This window comes from Rhinopithecus roxellana, chromosome 1 (assembly GCF_007565055.1).
Source record: "Rhinopithecus roxellana isolate Shanxi Qingling chromosome 1, ASM756505v1, whole genome shotgun sequence".
NCBI lineage: Eukaryota > Metazoa > Chordata > Mammalia > Primates > Cercopithecidae > Rhinopithecus > Rhinopithecus roxellana.
This window is the reverse complement of record NC_044549.1, coordinates 52,505,954-52,525,476: the sequence shown is the minus strand read 5'-3', so window position 1 is coordinate 52,525,476 and position 19,523 is coordinate 52,505,954. Positions and strand designations below refer to the sequence as shown.

Sequence of the window (19,523 nt, the reverse complement as noted above, 5' to 3'; positions counted from 1 at the left end):
TATGGCACTCTATTTCCCATGAGAGTAGAAGCACGCAGGGCCTCCCAAAGCCTAGGTTTGTAATGGGTACTGTAATCCAAAAAGTGTCTATGACAGGTCTCCATCAATTTAGAAAGTTTATTTTGCCAAGGTTAAGGACATGCCTGGGACACAGCCTCAGGAGGTCCTGACAATGTGTGCCTAAGGTAGTCAGGGCACAGCTCGGTTTCATACAGTTTAGGGAGACATGAGACATCAATCAATATATGTAAGATGTACATTGGTTTGGCCCAGAAAGGCGAGACAACTCGAAGCGGGGAAGAGGCTTCCAGATCATAGACAGATAAGAAACAAACAGTTGCATTCTTTCGAGTTTCTGATTAGCTCTTCGCTGAATGCATAATTTACAGGAATAGTCACGTGCCTCAGTCTGGCTTAGTGAACCAACAGGGCGGAGGAAGCAATCAGATATGCATTTGTCTTACATGAGCAGAGGGATGACTTTGAGTATTGCCTGTTCTTCGTCCTCAAGGAATTTCCTTGTGGGTAAATTGTAAGGGTGGTATGTAGCTTTTTAAAATCTTGACTGGGTGCAGTAGCTCATGCCTGTAATCCCACCACTTTGGGAGGCTGAGGCAGGTGGATCACTTGGGGTCAAGAGTTTGAGACCAGCCTCACCAACATGGTGAAACCCTGTCTCTACTAAAAATACAAAAATTAGCTGGGTGTGGTGGTGGGTACCTGTAATCCCAACTACTCAGGAGGCTGAGGCAGGAGAATTGCTTGAACCCAGGAGGCAGAGGTTGCCGTGAGCCGAGATCATGCCACTGCACTCCAGCCTGGGTGACAGAGCGAGACTCTGTCTCAAAATAAATAAATAGATAAATAAAATAAAATAAATAAAACATCTGTAGCTGTGTTATTTAGGAATAGAATGGGAGGCAGGTTTGCCCTACGCAGTTCCCAGCTTGACTTTTCCCTCCGGCTTAGTGATTTTCGGGAGATTTATTTTCCTTTCACAGTACAATCTCACTCCATCACTTTCTAAAGACCAAAGCAAGGCATGAAGCCACCACAGATGTCACTGCTTGATGGGAGGAGCTGCCATGTCACACTGGGAAAGGCATGGATATTAGGCAAAGGCAAATTAAAACCACAATGAGATACTATCTCACACTCACCAGCACGTATATTATCAAAAACACAGAACCCAACAAGTCTGTTGGCGAAGATGTGGAGAAATTGTAACATTTGCACACTATTGGTGTGAATGTAAATGGTGTAGTGCTGTGGAAACAGTATAGCAGTTCTCAAAGAAACCTAGAATTATTGGCCGGGCGCAGTGGCTCACACCTGCAATCCCAGCACTTTGGGAGGCTGAGGTGTGCGGATCATCTGAGGTCAGGAGTTTGAGACCAGCCTCACCAATGTGGTGAAAACTCGTCTCTACTAAAAATACAAAATTAACCGCGCGTGGTGGTGGCATCTGTAATCTCAGCTACTCGGGAGACTGAGGCAGGAGAATCACTTGAATCCAGTAGGCAGAGGTTGCAGTGAGCTGAGATGGTGCCACTGCACTCCAACCTGGGTGACAAGAGTGAAATTTGATCTCGAAAAAAAAAAAAAATTACCATGCAATTAAGCACTTCAACTTCTGGGTATATACTCAAAAGAATGAAAAGCAAAGCCTCAGATATTCGAACCCCCATGTTTATAGCAGCATTATTCATGACAGCCAAGAGGTGTCTGCTGCGTCTATTAACAGATGAATGGATAAACTAAATGTGGTGTATAAATACACTGGAATGTTATTCAGCCTTAGAAAGGAAATTCTGACCCATGCTACCACATGGATTAAACTTAAATACATGGTCAGTGAAATAAACCAATCTTAAAAAGACAAATACTGTATGATTCCACTTTTTTTTTTCTTTTTGAGATGGAATCTCACTCCATTGCCCAGGCTGGAGTGCAGCAGTGTGATCTCAGCTCACTGCGTCCTCCACCTCCCAGCTTCAAGTGATTCTCCTGCCTCAGCCTCCCAAGTAGCTGGGATTACAGGCGCCCGCCACCACACCCGGCTAATTTTTGTATTTTCAGTGGAGACGGAGTTTCACCATATTGGCCAGGCTGGTCTTGAACTCCTGACCTTGAGATCCACCCACCTTGGCCTCCCAAAGTGCTGGGATTACAGGCATGAACCACTGCACCCAGCCGATTCCACTTTTCTGAGGTCCCTAGAATAGTGGAACTCAGAGACATAAAGTGGAATGGTAGGTTCCAGGGGCTGGAGGAGTGGGGATAGGAGCCAGTGTTTTCGTGGGAACAGTTTCAGTTTGGGAAGATAAAAACGTTCTGAGATGGATGGTGGTGATGATTGCACAACAATGTGAATATACTTCACGCCGCTGAAGTGGACACAAAAATGCCTCAGAGGGGAAAATGGAATGTGTTGGTTAAAGGGTACAAAGTTTCAGTTCAGTTAGATAGGATTAATTTTAAAATGCTTAAGATGGCAAACTAATGTTATGCATATTTTACCAAAATGAAAAGAAAATTTAAAAACAGGCGTGGATATAACTGGTGGAAGATTGGGACCATTTTTGCAAGTGATCCACCACACCTGGATCCTAAACTGTGGGACATTCCCAGTTTGCATTGACCTCTTCGAGTATCAGTGACCTCAACTTTATTTTCATTTACTTATTTATTATAGACAGGGCCTCCTTCTGTCACCCAGGCTAAAGTGCAGTAGCATGATTATGGCTCACGGTAGTCTTGACCTCCTGGGCTCAAGCGATCCTCCTACCTTGGCCTCCTGAGTAGCTGGGATTATGGCAAGTGCCACCACACCTGGCATCACTTTTTATATTGAGGATGAACTTCATGCTCCTGTCTGGACGTTGAGGCTGGAAAAAAAATTGGAATTAATTATCTAAGATGTGTACCTGGCAAAGTCTACTCTTTTCATTTTACGTGGGAGACAATTAAACCTTATCCCGGGCCGGGCGCGGTGGCTCAAGCCTGTAATCCCAGCACTTTGGGAGGCCAAGACGAGCAGATCATGAGGTCAGGAGATCGAGACCATCCTGGCTAACACGGTGAAACCCCGTCTCTACTAAAAAAAATTTAAAAAATTAGCCGGGCGAGGTGGCGGGCGCCTGTAGTCCCAGCTACTCGGTAGGCTGAGGCAGGAGAATGGCATAAACCCGGGAGGCAGAGCTTGCAGTGAGCCGAGATCTGGCCACTGCACTCCAACCTGGGCAACAGAGCGAGACTCCGTCTCAAAAAAAAAAAACACAAAAAAACCTTATCCCGATAATCAGGCCCATAGCTTTGCAGTCACAGCCACAGGCTTAGGAGCAAACATGAAAAGGAAAAGAGAAACACCAGGTAGGTGCTGTGTCTAAAGGATTGGGCCTTCACTGAAAAGACAGGAACGACAAAATGAAAGGAAATTTGCTTGTGTTTTATTTAGCAGCTTGGGGGGACAGTCAAGCTCACCTCCAAGTTTGCAAATTACAACAGGCCTGAGGCTGCACATACTAGACAAGTGTTGTTTCTCTTTCCAAGTTTTGGGACAGCTTAGGGAAATTATTCAGTCTAGCAATTCAAAGGAACTCTTTTTCATTTCTTAAAAGTTTTTTACTAGAGACAGGGTCTCGCTCGGTCACCCAGGCTGAAGGGCAGTGTGGAACTCCCGGGCTCAAATGATCCTCCCACCTCAGCCTCCTGTGTAGCTGGGAGTACAGGTGTGCACCATTAGGCCCAGAGAACTTTTTCTTGTTTTGTTTTATTGTAGAGAAGGGGTCTTGCTATGTTTGCCCAGGCTGGTCTTAAATTCCTGGCTTCAGGCAATCCTCCTGCCTCAGCTTCCCAAAGCGCCAGGATTACAGGAGGGAGCTGTGCTCGGAGCCAGAACTCTTTTTTTTGTTTGTTTGTTGTTTCCGCTGCACTTATTACTAATATAAAACAAAAGCAAAAACAAAACAAAACTCATTCTCAGTTCTCCAACAGTTCTCATCCCTCCCTCTTGCCCATTCAACTCCTGACCCATTTCCTCAGGGCCAGTTCAAAACGGAACCTGTTCTCTGCCATTTTCACAGAAAACGATCAGTGCCAGGGATGTAGGGGCAGAGGGTTGGAAGAGGGCGACAGTACTTTCCAGGTTCCACCCAAATATAAGCAAGGTGGAGATTCACAGAATTCAAATGAAGGGACTGGTGGCCTCCCAATGACATAGTCTAACTAAAATGGGCTGGAAAGGATCTAGGTAGGGTAAATCCATCCAAGGCTTTACAAGACATCTCATGGGCCTGTATCAGACCCAGAATGACCAACACCAAGAGAAGAATGGGAAGAATGGGGAGGACCAGGGAGGCAGTCCAACGGAGAGGTCACAATTCCCCAATGTGGGGAGGTGGAAAGTCTAGAGGGCACCAACAGCCTTACTCGTTGTGGCAGAAAAACTTACTCTAGTGTTGGGAAATCACAGACATGCCACAGACACCGAGAAAGGCTGTGAGGGGATGCAGAGTTTCACAAAGCGCAGTGATCACAGGCTGTAGCAGTGGGGATCATGCTACTGACAGAGAAGCTATGAAATCCAAAAGCAGGGAGAGTGGCCTTTTAGGAAGTAACTCTGTATCAGTCACTCAAACTTGACCCCAGGTTAAACCACCTGGCTGAGTTCCATGAGCAGCTGACAACACTGGGGGTAAGTGGTGTCACATGAATAGGACTTAAAACAAGCAGCTAGAAGAAGGGAAGGGTAGGAAGCTGCTCCAGGGCTCTCAGGAATGGAGGGCAATACTGGGAACATGTGGACAGAAACATGTGGACAGAAACATTCCAAAGAGGTTTCCTGTTCAGCAGTCATTTGATGAGGGGAAGATCCAGGAGGCAGCTGAAGGGAGCAAGGATTGGTCCCAAAGGGAAGTCTCCGGAGGCTGCGTCAGAAGAAAGTACGCACACCTTGCCCCAGTGATGCAACACAACTCTGGACCCCACACAGGGGAAGGGGTGGATAGGGTGGGTGTGTCACTGGCTGGGCGTGCTGGAAGAGCCTCACAGTAGCCATCACAGGGCCACAGGGAAATACATGGCCTCTGGTCACAGACAGCTCCTTCCACCCTGGATGGGAGGACACAGTCTCATAGTGGAGGGCTATTGACACCTGGGTGGTAGAAGGCACAGAGGTCCTCATATCGACAGTGGCCCCTTTTGGCAAAATGTCCACAGACTGGGCGGTGGGATTTGTCTTCCATAACCTAGGAGTCATCCTAGTGGGCAGGTATTCTTGATAAGAGACTTGGAGGCTTGGAGGGTTTCTCTGTTCTTAGTGAAGGCTTCGCCTGGGGGGATCCCTATGGCCTGGCCCTGGAAAAGGAGGTTCAGCATTGACTCCCCACCAACCACAACCATATGGGCTAGGTCTGGGGCCAAGGCCTCCTGGCCTTGGGCCTCTAACCTGAGGAGGAGGTGGGAGGGTCAGCAGTGGTGGAATCAGTGATCCCTTTGCTCCTGGAGGACCTCTGTGAGGAGCTGACTTAGGGTCATCAGGTTTTCGACTGACCATGGCGGGAGGCTCAGAAGGCGGGGTGGTCTGATGGGACTCCCATCCTCCTCATCTCCAGTCTCTTCCTACTTGGGCAGTGGTGGCTGCTGCTGTGGTGGGGGCTGCTGCTGATTCTGCTTCTTTTGTTTCGGCATTGTGGCGGCAGCAAAGGTTGCAGGGGCATTTGGCCAGAGGAGCTCTTGATGAAGGAACTGGACCAAGCCTCCAGCAGGGCACAGTTTTGGCTGCAATGACTTATGTCCAGTCCCATGCAAGCTGGGGCTGTGCTAATGCTCTCACTGGTCTGGACCCTTAGGCTGGTCATGGTGCTGCCCCCATTGCTTCTGGCTTTGGTTTATAATCTCATGCTCGGCCATTGCCCCCAGATGGTGCATACCATGTCAGGGTTACTAGTTTGGGCACAGTGTACAGCTCCTCTTTCCACATACATAGAGCTGGCATTGAGCATGAGTCTCTATGTCCCAAGGTGATTTCTCTCTTGGTAGCTCTAGAAGTCCATTCTCACAAACATCCCAATCAGTCAAGACAGGCTTACTGTAGTGGAATCTCAAAGGAGAATGGGCTGAGATCTTGATTACTTTGTGTCCAAGAGGTAATTTGACCTCAGTGCAAAACTGCCAACTTTTCCCCAGCCACTGGCTCTGAGTAGCTAGCAGGTCCCATTACAATCTCCTTTTCCCACGGCCATGGGTGCCCCTCCACACTTGCTTTTAATTTACCTTGGAGGAGCCAGTTAATGACTCTTCTCAAAATCACAATTTGCTCTACAGTGACTTTTTTAGTTCACCTAGACAAAGAAGTAAAATACCACTTGTTTTACTTAAAACCAAACCCTCAATCTCTCTAATTGTATACCTGCAAGACCAAATAAATGATTACCCATCATCACAGCACCCGTCACTGTAAACAATTGAGGTTTGTTCCCCATGCCTTGACCACCACGTGCACACTTATCTTCCCAGAACTGTTCCGGCCTCCCGCCAGAGGGAGTCACCTTAGCAGAGGAGGAAGGTCCCCAGACTTCCCAGCACCGATGTTCTGCAGCGCCCCCTTGCGACAGCAGCGAAGCTGTAGACTTGGAGGGTGGGCCTCTCCACCTGGCCTTAGCAACCTGCACTGGCTGGCCCCTTTGCACTGAGTGAGCCCCCAAGGTCCTAAATCCAGTGTTTTGGAGGAGGAGGCTCAAGGAGATGTAAAGGGACTTCTGCCTTATGTGAAGTTTAGGTGCTAAAGCCTAAACCCAATTTACATTATAGTCAATTTGCCTGTGAAAATTCCTTAAATGGCCTTCAATTAATAGAATTTAGGGTCCTTGGGAATTCAAAAGCTAAAAATAACTTTTTCTTCTTTTCTACTTGACTATGGTCTAGTTTCCCTGGGGCAGTGAAGACCAAGGTCTAGTCTGAATGGAGGCAACAAGGGGAAGGCTAAGGGGCTCATAATAGTCGTACCTGAGCTGGGCGCGGTGGCTCACACCTGTAATCCCAGCAGTTTAGAAGGTCAAGGAGGGAGGCTCACTTGAGGCCAGGAGTTTCAGAACAGCCTGAATAACATAACAAGACCCGTTTCTATGAAAAATTTAAAAAATTAGCTGGGCATGGTGGTGAGCACCTGTAGTTCTAACTACTTGGGAGGCTGGTGTGGGACGATCACTTGAGCCCAGGAGATTGAGCCTGCAATGAGCCATGATTGCACCACTACTGCACTCCAGCGTGTGCAACAGAGTGAGACTCTGTCTCAAATGAAAAAAAAAAAAAAAAAAAGGCCGGGCGCGGTGACTCATGGCTATAATTCCAGCACTTTGGGAGGCTGGGGCAGGCGGATCACCTGAGTTTGGGAGCTCGAGACCAGCCTGACCAACATGGAGAAACCCCATCTTTACTAAAATTGCAAAATTAGTTGGGCATGGTGGTGCATGCCTGTAATCCCAGCTACACAGGAGGCTGAGGCAGGAGAATTGCTTGAACCTGGGAGGCAGAGATTGCTGTGAGCTGAGATCGCACCATTGTGACAAGAGCAAAACTCTGTCTCAAAAAAAAAAAAAAAAAAAGTCAATCCCCCTCCACTCTCAATGTCTGATTTGCTGCAAGTTAAATGATCATATGAGGCCGGGCGCGGTGGCTCAAGCCTGTAATCCCAGCACTTTGGGAGGCCGAGACGGGCGGATCACGAGGTCAGGAGATCGAGACCATCCTGGCTAATATGGTGAAACCCCGTCTCTACTAAAAAATACAAAAAACTAGCCGGGCGACGAGGCGGGCGCCTGTAGTCCCAGCTACTCGGGAGGCTGAGACAGGAGAATGGCGTGAACCCGGGAGGCGGAGCTTGCAGTGAGCTGAGAGCCGGCCACTGCACTCCAGTCTGGGTGGCAGAGCAAGACTCCGTCTCAAAAAAAAAAAAAAAAAAAAAGATCATATGATAATTCCAGAAAGTACCTGGTAATGTGGGACATAGTAGTCATGGATGTGTTATGCCATTTAATCTCATAATAAGGCAGGTAGTATTCTTTCCTGCCTTCTATTTATAAATGTGGAAACTGAAGCTCAGAGAGAGCCTATATTTAGCTTTGAGTTGAGAATGGTCACATAGTGACCTCTTCCCAGTCCTGTTGGTTCATCAGATGCTCTGATCCCCAGGGGCAAACTCAGCTTAGACTCAGGCTGGGGCCCTCCCACCCAAGACATGGCAGAATGCCCTCCGTTTGAGATTCAGACCAAGGGCTCTTGGAGGCTGTTGGAGTGGGATAAGTGCCAATCAGGGGAGGGGAAACAGGGACATGGTTCTGAGGGGTGACCAGGAGCTTTGTTCCTGTAGATATTTAACAAGTTCAAGATGAGGGTGAACAGCACAGAGAGGTTGTCAGGCAGAGGTACTAGGAGGAGGCCACCTGGGAGGCTGGAAGCACAACCTGTTTCTTGGGGATTACAGAGTGTGGCTGACGTGTACAGTGGTGGGGGATGCTCTGGACTAGAGAGCTGGGTTGGGGGGTGCTAACTTATGATGAGCCTCTAGTGCCATCATGAGGGGTGAACTTAGTGAGGAGGGGAGGACACAGGAGACAGCATATCCACTAAAGCCCCACTCAGGTTGCCCAAAAAAGTGTGGCTTTTGGTTCCTAAACATAGGTGGAGACCGCCTGTCATCACAGACAGTAGGTGCTGATTGCGTGAAAATCGTGCATGAATCCCTCGAAAACTGGGCTGAGTCCCTGGGTGGCCTTTCTCTCCTAAGCTTTCCCTGCATACTTTAACTCATGCGGTTTTCTCTCTTTGGGGCTAGCCAAGCAGGGAGCATATTGAAGCAATGTGTCTATCAGTGGCAAGTGACAGAAAATCCAGCTCAAACTGGTACAAGGAGAGTTTACTGACTCAGGGAACTGGCTTCAGGCCCAGCTCAAACAAGACTGGGACCCTGTCTTCCTCACATGCCTGTTTCTGACTCACTGTGGTGGCCACGTGTGGATTAAATACCCATTCTTGGAGAACCTCCTGGACTGAGGGGAACAGCTGGTTCCCTGAGGATGGGTGCTGGGCTGGCAATTCCACCGACCCCCACCATTCTAGGGTTCTGGATGATGGGAACCAAATGAAGTCTGCTCATCCCTGACTGCAGAGTATCTCCAAGGACAAAGGCAAGATGAGAAAGATTTCACCTAAGCTGATGACTTTGATCCCCCTACATCAGCCAGGTCTCCTCTCAAATGGGATACTTGCAGGTGGGAACGTGAAAGTCCAGCAGGTCTAAGGGAATCGCGCCAGCTCTTTCTGGCATCAATCCCAGGCATGACTGTTTCCCAAGACTGCACAATTTTTTTTCCTGAAACATCAAATTCCTTATCAGTTCATAGCAGTCCAAATTCAGATTCTTGATGGAATTTCACTTTATGGAAGGATTCTATGAAAAACAGACAGTCTTAGGCTTTTCTTACAAATGTCTTTCCAATTGCACTATTATCTCTATTTCCCATAATATTTGGTAGAATGTGTTGTATAAGTAGGTTCTTAATAAATGTTCAAGTTTATTGCATACTTTGCAGTCTATAAAGGGATTTTAATTATGTCCTTTCACTAATCTTTTTTTTGAGAGAGGGTTTTGCTCTCTCGCCCAGGCTGGAGTGCAATGGCATGATCACGGCTCACTGCAGCCTTGAACTCCTGGGCTCAAGGGATCCTTCCACCTCGGCCTCCTGAGTATAGCTGGGACTATAGGCCTGTGCCACCATGCCCGGTTAATTTTTGTATTTTTTGGTAGAGACGGGGTATCCCCATGCTGTCCAGGCTGGCCTCAGACTCCTAGGCTCAAGCAATCCTCCTGCTTCCGCCTCCCAAATTGTCGGGATTACAGGTGTGAGCCACTGCCTCCGGTCTCTTTTGCTAGTCTTGAGAGAGAACTAATTAGTCCTGAGAGATGACCAGTCAGTGATTAATACATCCATTTTCTACTCTGGGCAACTGAAGTTCAGAGAGGCGAACTGACTTTCCCAAGATCACACAGGCTGGGTGGCAGGTCTGGGATTCACACTCAGGACTGCCTCACTTTCAAGCTGTGCTGTGTGTGCTTCATCAGGTTGCCTCCACAAAGCAGATGGAACAGAATTTTTCCATGTGGGGTAGGATTGTCAGATAAAATACAAGATGCCTAGTTAAATTTGAATTTCAGATACCAAAAAAAAAAAAATTTGGTATAAGTACATCTCAAATACACTTACTGCATGGGACACACTTATACTAAAAAAGGTGTTGCTTACTGAAATCCAAATGTAACTGAGTATCTTGCATTTTTACTTGCTAAACCTAGTAACCCTAATTTAGAGGAGAAACCATAATTTAATGGTCACTGAAGCCCCTAGAATGACAGAGGTTTCACACAGGGAGTTACTGGCAAATCCAGGATTGGACCCAGTCTTCTTGTTCCCCAGTCCTCACCCTCTTGGGGTAGTTGTGAAGCCCTCTGAAGCCCCTGGAGCAGGGGGTGGTGGTAAGAACAGCTGCTTTCTCTCTGCAGAGGCTGTCCGCCTGGCCCATCCCCTCCCCAGCTGTCCCATTGGGCAAAACCAAGAAGTGAATCACTGCATGGAGGAGAGGAGAAGAGCGAGGTCATCGCAATTTAGAGAAGATGGTGTTGATTGAGATTTCCAGACAGGGAGCACGGGCTGCTCAGGAAGCAGCTAATTAAGCAGGAGACTCCAATTAAGAAGCAATTTGGGTGTTTGCAGCAAGCCCCAGCAGCCACCCAAGTGTAGCAGAGAAAACCACAGGCTCGGGTTCTTGCTCCCCACATTAGCTGACTGTGAGATCTCAGGCCAGCTATTGAGCCTCCCTGGACATCTGGTTTTTTGAGTATGAAATGAGGGGTCATGCTGCTTAATACTGAAGGACGCTGCTGACTTCAAAGTGGGCGATTCCAGGGAGCGGGCGGATTCTTTCCCTCCAATGCCGGAGTATTTTCCACTGCGTTCTAGTGTCTTTATCACCCTCTTTGCATTCCACTGAAGGCCAATTATTCTCTCAGTTGTAGTGGATTTGAATTCTAGTCTATAAACTCAGGTGTGCACCTTTCTTTAGCTTTTATATCCTATCTTAATTTCTCTTTCCAGATCCTATTCCTGTAGGGTGGCAACTCAGTATTTCCCCTCTTCCCATTTCTAGGATGCACCTACACTCTCGAGGGATTAAATGTGGTGCTAAGTCATGGGTGGGAGGGGTCAGTAGCCTCCACTGAGGTATCCTCGGTACCATCCGGGCCTCAGGAGTGGTCTTTGCTGGTTGCCATGAAGATCACATTTTCATCCGCCTGGGATGCAGCCTGGTGTGGTGGCTCATTCCAGCACTTTGGGAGGCCGAGGTGGGCAGATCACCTGAGGTCAGGAGTTCAAGTCCAGCCTGGCCAACATGACAAAACTCCATCTCTACTAAAAATACAAAAATTAGCGGGGAATGGTGGCACGCCCCTGCAGTCCCAGCTACTCAGGAGGTTGAAGCGGGAGAATCGCTTAAACCCAGGAGGCGGAGGTTGCAGTGAGCCACTGCACTCCAGCCTGGGAAACAGAGCAAGATTCTGTCTCAAAACAAACAAATGAACAAACTTCTTATTTTTATCCATGAGTGCAAATATCAGCCTGCAGCCAACCAGGAAAACACAAAGTTCTCTCACGGAATTTAATACAGGGAATTGGTTGCTCTGGTGGGGGAGGCAGTGGCAGTGAGGTTAGAGGGATTAGTTCAGCAGGAGGCCACTCCCATTCCTAGGAACAAAGATAAGGTTATAGGTGTGACCCGGGAGTTGGGGCACCCAGTAGGAGCTAGAGCCATGGGGAGTGCCTTTCTGGTAGGAGATGATGGGACCACCGAAATTCCCAGGGGGACCAGGCAGAGCTGAAGCCACAGAGGAGAAGGCCTGGAGATGTCAAAGGGCACCCAGGGGAGAAATGCCCTGGCTTATCCTCTCTTCTCACTCTCAAGGGTTCTAGCACCAGTGGCCACTGACTGAATTAGAAGCCAAATGACAAGGGCAGGGCAGAAATGGACCCGAGTGCCTGTGGGCAGTTGACCAGCATGCTATGTATGGCTTTTATAAGTAACAAGGGTCAGTGTTTACTTATAAACCTGGGCTACACTTAGTTTTGTTGGTTAAGATACACATTTCTCATTTCCTTGGAGGCATCCGGGAACTTACTTCTCTTAATTGCAAAGTACTCTACTTGTTGGCTTAACTATTTCCTTATCCTTTGACATTTGGGTCCATTCCAGTTTTGTTGCTTCTGCAAACAAAATAGATAGGAAGACCTTTTATATACAATGATTTAAGCTATCTCTTACATTCTTTCTTTCAGCTTAATTCTCTGAGGATGGGTCCTTACATGTCATCCATTAATTTTTTTTTTTCTGAGAGAAATAACTTCAGTGTAGTGGAAACGGTTCTGCATTTAGAGTCATACTTGCTATGTGAGAATGCCTGGAAGCTTTATTTTTCTTAGCTTCAAAAAGAGCGTCACTCCTGGCCTATCTTCCCAGCAGCATTTGAGGAGATGGGCCTCATAACTTATGCCAATATGATGCAAACCTGTGTGATGAGAGGCTGGTTACATCGAAGATGATAAGGACAATGAATATTGTAGAATGGGGACCAATGGACATGTCCTCTGGTGCTGGGAAGGGGCCCAGAGCCCACTAAAGCTTCATGAGCCCCGTCACCCAATAACCTGAAGAGAATCATGTCTAGGCTTAACCTTGGCTGAATTTGAGTCTCAATGATTTCCCTGCAGCCTACAGACTGCTTGACCATACAGTGTGTGTTTAAATAATGACAGCACACGCTAACACAGATGAAAGACCTAAATGTAAGAGCTAAAACTATAAAACCCTTAGAAGAAAACACAGGGGAAAATCTTCATGACGTTGGGTTTGGCAATAATTTCTTGGATAGGATACCAAAAGGACAGACAGCGAAAGCAATAATAGACAAATGGAATTACATCAAACTTAAACACCTCTGCACCTCAAAAGAATCAACAGAGTGAAAAAGTGACCTACAGAATAGGAGAAAATATTTACAAATCATGTATATGACAAGAGGCCAAAAACCAGAATATATAAAGAACTCCTACAACTTAACAACAATACAATAAAGAATGAATAAGGGACTTGAATAAACATTTCTCCAAAGAAGATATACAAATACCAACAAGCACACGAAAAGGTGCTCGACATCACTAACCAGTAGGGAAGTGCAAATCAAAACCACAATGAAGGCTGGGTGTGGTGGCTCATGATTATAGATCCCAGTACTTTGAGAGGCTGAGGCGGGCAGATCACCTGAGGTCAGGAGTTTGAGATCAGCTGGGCCAACATGGTCAAACCCCGTCTCCATCAAAAAGTACAAAAATTAGCCGGGAATGGTGGCGCATGCCTGTAATCCCAGCTACTGGGGAGGCTGAGGTGGGAGAATTGCTTGAACCTGGGAGGCGGAGGTTGCAGTGAGCCGGGATGGAGACACTGCACTGCACTCCAGCCTGGGTGACAGAGCAAGACCCTGTCTCAAAAATGTATTTATAATAATAGCAAATTTAAAAAAAAACCCACAGTGAAATGTCACTTCTATTAGGAAGTGAAATGTCACACCTATTAGGATAGCCACTATTAAAAAAAAAAAAAAAAAGAAAATAACAGCTGTTGGCAAGGATGTGAAGAAATCAGAACCCTTGTTCTGATGTGGGAGTGTAAAATGGTATAATCACTGTGGAAAACAGTATGATGGTTCCTCAAAAAATGAAACATAGAATTGCCATATGATCCAGCAATCCCACTTCTGGGTACATGTCCAAAAGAAGTGAAAGTAGAGACCCAAATGGATATTTGCACACACATGTTCATAGCAGCATTATTCACAACAGCCAAGAGGTGGAAAGAACTTAAATGTCTATTGACAGATGAATGAATAAAGAAAATGTACTCTGTTCATATGATGGAATATTACTAAGCCTTAAAAAGGAAAGGAATTCTGAGCCATGCTACGACATGGATGAACCTTGAGGACATTATACTAAGTGAATAAGCCAGTCACAAGAGGAAAAATACTGTGTGATTCTACTTACATGAGATACCTAGGGCAGTCAATTTCATAGACAGAAAGTGGAATAGGGGGTGCCAGGGGCAAAGGGGAGGGGAAAAAGAGAGTTAGTGTATAAGGAAAACAGAGTTTCAGTTTTGCAAGATGAAAAAGTTCCAGAGGGCCGGGCGTGCTGGCTCAAGCCTGTAATCTTAACACTTTGGGAGGCTGAGGCAGGTGGATCACCTGAGGACAGAAGTTCAAGACCATCCTGACCAACATGGTGAAACCCTGTCTCTATTAAAAATACAAAAATTAGCCGGGTGTGGTGGTGGGTGCCTGTAATCCCAGCTACTCAAGAGGCTGAGCCTGGAGAATCGCTTGAATTTGGGAGGTGGAGGTTGCAGTAAGCCAAGTTTATGCCATTAAACTCCAACCTGGGCAACAGAGTGAGACTCCGTCTCAAAAAAAAAAAGTTCTAGAGACCCGTTGCACAATGATATTTAACACTACTGAACTGTATACTTACCTATGGTTAATATGGTAAAGTTCATTTTTGTTGTTGTTGTTGTTGTTGTTGTTGTTGTTTTTGTTGTTGACAGAGTCTCGCTCTGTCGCCCAGGCTGGAGTGCAGTGGCACAATATCGGCTCACTGCAAGCTCCGCCTCCTGGGTTCACGCCATTCCCCTGCCTCAGCCTCCCAAGTAGCTGGGACTACAGGCGCCTGCCACCACGCCAGGCTAATTTTTTGTATTTTTAGTAGAGACAGGGTTTCACTGTGTTAGCCAGGATGATCTCGATCTCCTGACCTCGTGATCCGCCCGCCTTGGCCCCGCAAGGTGCTGGGATTACAGGCGTGAGCCACCGTGCCTGGTGAATTTCCTTCTTTTTTTGCCCAGGCTGGAGTGCACTGGCGCGATCTCGGCTCACTGTCTCCTGGGTTCAAGCAATTCTCCTGCCTCAGCCTCCTCAGCAGCTGGGATTACAGGTGCCCGCCACCACACCTTGCCAATTTTGTATTTTTAGTAGAGATGAGGTTTCACCATGTTGGCCAGGCTGGTGTTGAACTCCTCACCTCAGGTGATTGGCCAACCTTGGCTTCCCAAAGTGCTGGGATTATAGGCATGAGTCATTGTGCCTGTTTTTTTTTTTTTTTTTTTTTTTTTTTGAGAAGAGTCTCACTCTTGTCCCCCAGGCTTGAGTGCAATGGCTCAATCTCGCCTCACTGCAGCCTCTGCCTCCCAGGTTCAAACGATTCTCCTGCTCCTGCCGTGCAAGTAGCTGGGATTAAGGCACCTGCCACCATGCCTGGCTAATTTTTGTATTTTTTAGCAGAGACAGAGTTTCACCATATCGGCCAGGCTGGTCTCAAACTCCTGACCTCAGGTGATCCACTGGCCTTGGCCTCCCAAAGTGCTGGGATTATAGACGGGAACCACCGTGCCCAGCCTGGCTGGTTTTCACTACAGTTAAAACTCAGACACTGGTGGCCAAATCTTGTTAAATTTTTGAATGCTTCCCTTACCCTCCTATGTTGCCAAATTCATTGCTACTTGTCACTGAAGCTGCAATGTCCAGTCCATGGATGGCTTATTTCACACAGCTTCTGGTGTAGGTTCCATCAGCTGGGAAAGAGTAACATTAAGGACATTTCCTTCTTTCTTTCTTTCTTTCTTTCTTTCTTTCTTTCTTTCTTTCTTTCTTTCTTTCTTTCTTTCTTTCTTTCTTTCTTTCTTTCTTTCTTTCTTTCTTTCTTCTTTCTTCTTTCTTTCTTTCTTTCTTTTCGTGCTGGGATTACAGGTGTGCGCCACTGCGCCTGGCCGAAGCCCATTTCTTGAGGTTTCAGCACAGGGGTTTGTTTTCTTCATGCAACTGCAGGTGGGCAGCTGTGGGTCAGCTTTTCCTGTCTTAGAATGTTGCTTTCCTTAGTGTCTGCAGACTTCTGCTTAGGCCTTTTTGGGCAAAACTGTGGGCAGTTGAGGCTGGGAACACGAGGCTGTCCCCTAGGCAAGTCTCAGTGCCGGCCTGAACAAAGGTAGGGTGCCATCAGCAAGGGGCAGGGAGAAGGGATGTCGGGCAGACCACTGCCGGGTCTGCCTCTGGGGACCAGAGGTATCTCAGAGAAATAAGAGAAGAAGAAAGTCATCACGTTTCAGTCCCTTACTAGTGGGAAACAACTATTTTTGATTATAGAAATGGATTTGCAAGGTTCAGCCACATTTGCCCAAGTCAACTTGTTACTCTTTTTAGACCAGGCTGGAGGGAGATGTGAGTTAATTCACTTATAAACATTTATTGAGGATTAACTATTCTCAAGCCCAAAGTCTTTTTTTTTTTTCTTTTCTTTTTGAGACAGAGTCTCACTTTGTTGCCCAGGCTGGAGTGCAGTGGCACGATCTCAGCTTGCTGCAACCTCCACCTCCCGGGTTCAAGCAATTCTCCTGCCTCAGCCTCCTGAGTAGCTGGGATTATAAACATGTGCCATCACGGCGGTTTCCAGTAATACTGTCTATACCACAGTGAAGGGCGGTTTCCAGTAACACTGTCTATACCACAGTGAAGGGCGGTTTCCAGTAATACTGTCTATACCACAGTAGCTAATTTTTTTATTTTTAGTGGAGATGGGGTTTCATCACATTGGCCAGGCTGGTCTCGAATTCCCAACCTCAAGTGATCCACCCTCCTCAGCCTCCCAAAGTGCTGGGATTATAGGCGTGAGCCACCGCACCCGGCCATCTTTAAGGTCTTGAGCTAAGTCTGGACCCATAGGCAGGTTGGATCTGGATCCTGGGCTCTGAAAGGTCACACTTAGTGGTGGAGACAGACATAAGAACAAATAATGAAGATGAAGCTCATGCAGGCTGTGTTCAACCAGGCACGAGTGTTTAGTGGATGCAGATTGGTGCCAGGCACTGTGCTGGGTACATGCAGTGAACAGAGGTGTCACCTCTGCCCCCTTCGAGCTTTCAACCTAGTGGAGGAAGTGAGCTAACAGGTGAGTAAATAAATATGCCTGTGTATGGGTAGGTAATGTTACAAAGTTTGGTGACTGTTCTGAAGGGCATGAACAGGATGCAGCAATGGAGAACACCAGGCATGGAGAGGTCCTGCTTACATTTGGTGGCCAGGGAATAACTGGTCACGTAGCACAGTTATTGGCACGCAGTCCCCACCTTTCAGCATTCACTGTTGGTGGCTTCTGACTGCATGTCCCTGTGACTCAGCCTGTGGGCTTCCTCTGGCTTCAGGGGCATGCTTGGCCAGTGTGAGGCAAATCAGAATTGTGGGGGTTTAACACCCCTGGCAGTAGCCCTCAGCCAATGACGGACAGAAGTTAAGAGGATGAATATTCCAGCCACTGGAGCCCTGCATGCCCACAGCTGTCCTCTACTTGTTGACATCCCTTGTACTGGCTCCCTTCTGTCCCTTTCTCACCCCCTCACACTTGCTCATCAGTACGTCTGGAATCACCTTCCAAATCAACTCTTTGCATCAAATCTGTGTCTCAGGGCCTCATTGTTGCGGAGCTCACACTAAGACAGAGGTGGCATTTACCCCAAGGCCTGAAGGGTAAGAAGGAGCGGGTTAGCCACGGTGTTGCAGGGACAGCTGTGGTGGCTGGAAGAGCATATGTGAAGACCCATTTGAATCTACCATTTCCCAGAAACTGAGAAAGCGATTAAAACCTCCCCCAAAAAGTTCCAGGCCCACATAGTTTTGTGGAGAATTATTTCTAACTTCAAAGAGCAAAAAATGCAGATGTTATTTAAGCTTTTCCAGAACATTAAATGATTTAATTTATTTTTATAAATCCAATATTAACACTGATACCAAAATTCTACCAACATAGGATACAAATTAAAGGTGGAGACCTATCTCATACATATGGCCAAAATCCAAAATAAAATACTGGCAAATGGAATTCAGTAGTTTTTTTTTTTTTTTTTTTTTTTTTTTTTTTTTTGAGACAGAGTCTCGCTCTGTCGCCCAGGCTGGAGTGCAGTGGCCGGATCTCAGCTCACTGGAAGCTCCGCCTCCTGGGTTTACGCCATTCTCCTGCCTCAGCCTCCCAAGTAGCTGGGACTACAGGTGTCCGCCACCTCGCCCAGCTAGTTTTTTGTATTTTTTAGTAGAGACGGGGTTTCACTGTGTCAGCCAGGATGGTCTCGATCTTCTGACCTGGTGATCCGCCCGTCTCGGCCTCCCAAAGTGCTAGGATTACAGGCTTGAGCCACCGCGCCCGGCCTCAGTAGTTCTTTAAATGGCCTCATGGAGTTCACCCTAAGAATAGGAGGAGAGCTCACTAGATGACATCTATTACTATAATATGTCATATTAAATAATCAAAGGGAGAAAACTATTATCTCAACAGATTTAAAAAAATTTATTTGACAAAATCCAACATCCTTTCCTTGATTAAATCAAGTCCTTAGTAGAATCAGAATAGACACATATTTCCTTAACATGAAGAAATATAGGTGTATCAACATACACTTATAAACATATTCATATATCTTTTTGTCTTTTTTTGTGGAGTGCAGGAGCTCGTTGTGTTGCCTGGGCAGGTCTTGAACTTCTGGGCTTAAGCGACCTTCAGACCTCTGCCTCCATAAGCGCTGGGATTACAAGTGTGAACCACTGCGGCTGGCAAACATATTCACATTTATCTCAACCTGTGGGACTAGAAAGGTCTGTATGTGAATGAATTCCCAATCTGAGGAGTGTGTGTCCACAGGTCATAAACTGCGGGCTCTAGGGTGCTCATTATCTTAAATAGCTACATGTCATCTTTTCACAAATGTCCTCTGGTATGGCAAGAGTAGTGACTAAAGATGAATTTCAGGATAGGTTATCTGAGATATGCTCCAGAATAGGGGCCAGAGGTGGGAGTGGAAGAAGATACAGATCAAACAGGTTTGCTGTGAGTTCATCACTATTATTATTTTTTTAGGTTTTTTTTGTTTGTTTTATTGACACGGAGTCTCACTCTGTCACCAGGCTGGAGTGCAGTGGCATGATCTCGGCTCACTGCAAGCTCCCCCTCCCAGGTTCAAGTGATTCTCCTGCCTCAGCCTCCCAAGTAGCTGGGATTACAGGTGCGTACCACGACGCCCAGTTTTGTATTTTTAATAGAGATGGGGCCTCACCATGTTGGCCAAGCTGGTTGCAAACTCCTGACTTCAAATGATCTGCCTGCCTTGGCCTCCCAAAGTGCTGGGAGTACAGATGTGAGCTGAGAGCCCCGCCAAGAATTAAAAATGCACATATCCTTTGACCTGGCGCCTCTGTTCATGCTTGGCCCTGTGGAAATATGTGCAGTATATTCAGGTACCTCGGGGATCTGCTGGCTCATTGTAAGAGCAAAGAAACTGGAAATACGGTAAATACACACCCACGGAAGGCACAATCATACAACAGA

At 46.9% G+C, this 19,523-nt stretch overlaps 1 pseudogene; it reads right to left on the bottom strand.

The window, feature by feature from the left end:
• Positions 1–5,132: 5,132 nt before the first annotated feature.
• Positions 5,133–5,697, bottom strand: LOC104661494 (annotated as a pseudogene).
• Between the last annotated feature and the right edge of the window lie 13,826 nt (positions 5,698–19,523).